Here is a 4832-nt window from a genome sequence, read left to right on the forward strand (position 1 = left end):
AAAAAAAATTCTAGCAAAGCTAAGAATTGCACTTGGGGGCTGGCCAGCCAGCTCAGTGGATTAAAGTGCCTGCTTAGGTAGACACAGGGACTGGGATTTGATACCCAGTATGCAGTGCGGACCCCACCCTTAGGGCGCACTGATATGACAAATGAGACTGGGTGTGGTGGCGCGCACCTGTAATCCCAGAGCTTGGGAGGTTGAAAACAGGAGGATCACTTTGAGTCCAATCTACACAGTGAGACCTGTAGACCTTGTACTAAATGCATTAGATAGATAAATAAATACATAAATAGAATCTCACTCAGGGTTCTGTAGATGTGAAGCAGTCTGCCAACCCTATTCTTGTACTTCTAGTGAAAAGTTTCCGGTTCTCCCCTCTTAGAACAACGCATTAAAATAGAACATTCTTCTACTAGTCCAAGCTAGTTGCTGTGTATGCACACTGTCTGAGAATGACAGCATCTGAATCACTTCCTAACACTTTATAAAATGCTAAACATTTGAAGCATTTACTTCTGCGAGAGGAAGGAAATGACAGAACCAGGCATGCAAGGATTTCCTCCCTCTAGGCTGATGTCCCAGGCTCAGCGGATACAGTGGCCACACTACACAAGACCGCAGCCGTACAAAGACATTTATACATATGCTGAATTGAGGAAATTTAGACTTAAGAGGAGTGACATTGAAAAGTAAAATTTCCGTGTAATTTTTTATTAATTCGCGGTAATTTAAGTGTGTACTTTAATATCTGTGAAAGTATTCATTTTCTTTCATCTGACCTTTCTTTAATTTATTTCATTAGCAACTATACAGCTGATTTGGCTCCAGAAAATAACTTTCATCAGCTAATTTAGTAGCAAGAGAACTTTCTGCTTTGAAGTATACAGAGGTAGTTAGATGTCTAGTCTTTCTAATTTTAATCTTCTTTCATTAAAAGAAAGTAAATGTAAAAAAGTCTAAAATATGAAACTGCATTTAAATAAATTATTTAAAAAAGAAGCATGACTTAATTAGGTGGCATTGCTCAGAATATAAAATATATTACAAAAGGTTTTTAAACTGAAAAATCCTTTAAGATAACTCATGCAATTGAATGGGTTAATAATGCTAGTATTCTACGGCAATTATTATGATAAACAGTTTTAAGAATAGATGATCAATAATATGTCTTTCTCTTAAAATATTACTTAAAAGCTTAGGTTAGTAATAAGTGCTGCGCAAGGTATAGTGTCACTTCACAGTAAAACTGAAAAACAGAATTTACTTAAAAAACTGAGAAAAATCTTTCTTTGTATGTTAAAACACATTTTTCTTTGGTTTGTTTGGGCTTTTTTAATCTTTTTGAGAGAGGATCTCATTATGCAGTTCAGGCTGGCCTTAAGCCCACATTATAGACCATGTTGGTCTTGAACTCACAATAGTCCTCCTGTCTCAGCCTGAAAATACATTGCTTTTAAACTCAGAACAAAAACAGGTGCTTCATACATTAATTTTAGCACAAATTGAAGTGAAGTTAAAATATTTTCCTACAATTTTTAATAGTTAATACAATATTAAAACTTTAAGTGGGCTCTTTAATGGACAGAGATTCCCCCTAGGACACATTCTCAGTGGGTTAGGTGGGGGGATAGGAATTTGGAGTAACAAAGCAAGGCTCAAGAAGTACAATGATGACACAGACATGCACGTTTTTGAGACCAGAAGGTCAGCACAGGTATAAGAAAATCACATTGCATTGTGTTGGGAGGATGAGCCAGACCTAAATAAGTGATGTGGATAGGGAAGGCCATCAGTGAGGTACAGTTGTGTGCTGGGCTATCACGAAGTGACCGAGTTAAATATCTGCAATGCTTAGAGAGGAAAGATGCCCAACTCAGTGAGAGAAATCCTTCCCTATAAAAAATGTTTATTACCAATAGAATGAATTTCTAGTGTTAATTTTGAAATATGGTTTTCCTTAAAAATCAGTATTTGTCTTGAATTTATCACACAATTAACAGTGAGAATATGTGCTGACATGAAGTATTAAGAAGTAGTTACTATCCTGAGTTGAACATTAGAAGAAAATTTGGGGCTATGATTAAAAAGTAGGTTTAGGTTTTAAATGTTCTGCCAAAAGATAATTACACTTAACTAGGTTTTCTACAATCCTGGTTCTTTTGGACAAAAGCATCACTTCAGATACTATGGCCTGATTTTTGTAATAATATACTATCTTAGGTGAGCCATGTTACATATTTGATATCCAGTTGCCTTATAAAAGCTTATTAGGGGTCTTCTATTTGTTTCAGGGTTGTGCTGTAGTACTTGTAAGTGATAGTACTTATCACATCGTTCAACACTGACAAAACACTATTATGTTTCTTCTTTATTGAAATCAGACATTGTATTGGCTTTTAAATAGTAGGTGCCATTTTGAAAGAAAACTATTTGGCAAGGGAAGAATAATTGGCTTCCTGAGCCAAATGTAATTTGCAGCATAAGTTTTCACTAATGTAAGATACAAATTCTAGTTTTTCTGGCTGATATTTCATCCTCTAAGAAAAAAAAATCTACCCCCAAGTCAAAAACTGGCAGGGTTAGATGAACTCTTTCATGGATTTTTAGTAATTGTCACCTTTCTTTGGATTTGATCCCCAATTACATAGGTGAAGATGAAGTTTAGAATACGTGGTAACATTAGATTTTAATACAGACAAAAGGAAAACATAGTTCTGAAAGTTAAAACTCTGTGATCTTAATAATCAAATATAAGGCTGGAGAAATAGCTCAGCAGACTGAAGTGTCTACTTAGGCAAGCTTAGGCACCACATGGCCCGCCAGCCCGGCCCCCAGGGCAGGCTGAGCCAGCCACAGGCTCAGGGTATAGTGGTGCACACCTGTAATCCCAGGGCTCGGGAGGCTGAAAACAGGAGGATCACTGTGAGTCCAAGCAGTGTAGTGAGGCCCTGTAGCAACCAAATACATTAAATAATAATAACAATAGTAAATATAAACTCCAATAATTTTTACAACTACAGACTTAAATATAAGTTAGCTTAGTTTTTACTATAGGTTAAATCTAAAACAATTTATCAGAAGGATGAAGAATCCCCTTAGTTCTCCAGATATTTATATTGTTTGTATTTGCATAAGAAATGCACAACTATGTTCTTTAAGATATTACTTTAGATAATTATGATATGATATGATATGATAATTCACAGTTCTTATGGAATTTAATGAAATGCAGACTCCCAACATTCTCCAGTGAGTAAATTGCATATCATGTAAGTGTGGAAGAAAGAAAAATTACTTCAGGGATGTTCTCTTTAATCACCTCATGTAGCAACTCATGAAAGATTAAATATTATAAGCAATTTGTACAATAAACTTCACAAACACTGAGCATGTGTAATGTGGCCCAGTTCGTGATGACGGGCACTCGAGGAGACACAGGGATTCCGTGGACACAGTGCACCACGGAAGAGACCGAGAAGTGCCGTGAGGACATCAGCTCTCTAACAGTGTGTCAATTTGCATGTTGCTCAAAACCAAACCTTAATATGAAATCAACATTTATTAATTAATAAATTTTATTTTTATCAAAAATTGCTGGCAATAATAAAGCATCATAATTTTAAAATTTACTATATAAAATTGATAACAATTGACAAAGAAGAAAATATTGATACAAATTTTACAAGATGAAAAAAATATGAAGACCTGGCCTTGTTCTACCACTTACGTGACTTACTTCAACTTATGAGTGTGACCAAGATACGTGATGAATGCATAAATTTGAAAAAATATATCACAGTGTAATACATTCTTATTAATCTCCCTCAGAATCCTCTCCTAACTTTGAGTACACTGATCGTATAATTCTAGCTACTTTCTGAAGCAGTTCTGAAAGTTGTTTTTCCTGAGTACATAGGATATTTGAGCAAGAATACAGTGTATTTTCCTGCCAAATGGTATCCAACAGAAAAGCACGCTTGTACAAACGTAGGTGTCCTTGTCGCCTATCTTTACCACACCTGGCAGGCACCATGCAAATGTTGGCTCTTTCTAAGGCCAAAATGATCCCAAAAGAGAAATTTCAGTCAACTCAGAACACTGGGAAGCCAGGACAGCTCAACCAAATACAGAAAACAGGATTTCCAAAGCAGCTGTCTTCAAAGCGAGGCGGGCCTGGAGAGTCGCGGGGGGGAGGTATTTAGACCTATTAATGGCAACATGTTTTGTACTACATAATTGTCTTAAATTTAAAACATTCACTACATCCCTTGGTCATTCCTATTTAAATTGTTCTTAACTATGTAGTCTCCAGAAACATCTGGCTACGAACGCAGAGATGTTTTGTGCTAAGGCAAACATGCTATTTTGTTTCCCTGAGCCCTACTCAATCATTTTTTAATTTAATTTATGTTTTTATTTCAAAGATGAAAAGCAAACACAAAAACAAATAACAAAACAAAGGCAGAAACAAAGCAACATAAAACAATAGAAATGCTACAGAACTTCAAAACATAAATAGAACACTAACAATGGCTGATATATTCCATATTGTTATTGTCAAATTTGTTGCTGAGGTTACCAGACACAAGTAGGCAAGATTGGCCAATTAAACATTAATGCTTCCTTTCAATAAACATTAATTTTTTTTCTTGTCTTTTTTACTCTTTACTTTTTAATTTATTTTAAAGAGAGTACAACAATAATTGATAAGACATTAGAGATGGTACATACTTAAAGGAACAAGATTAAAAGGTATAAAAGCTACAGTTGACTACCTTCCAATTTTTTATCTGTTGACACTTTTCATGCTTTCAGCCTACTGACCTGGG

Source organism: Octodon degus, unplaced genomic scaffold (genome assembly GCF_000260255.1).
Source record: "Octodon degus isolate 3935 unplaced genomic scaffold, OctDeg1.0 scaffold00159, whole genome shotgun sequence".
In the NCBI taxonomy this organism is placed as follows: Eukaryota; Metazoa; Chordata; class Mammalia; order Rodentia; family Octodontidae; genus Octodon; species Octodon degus.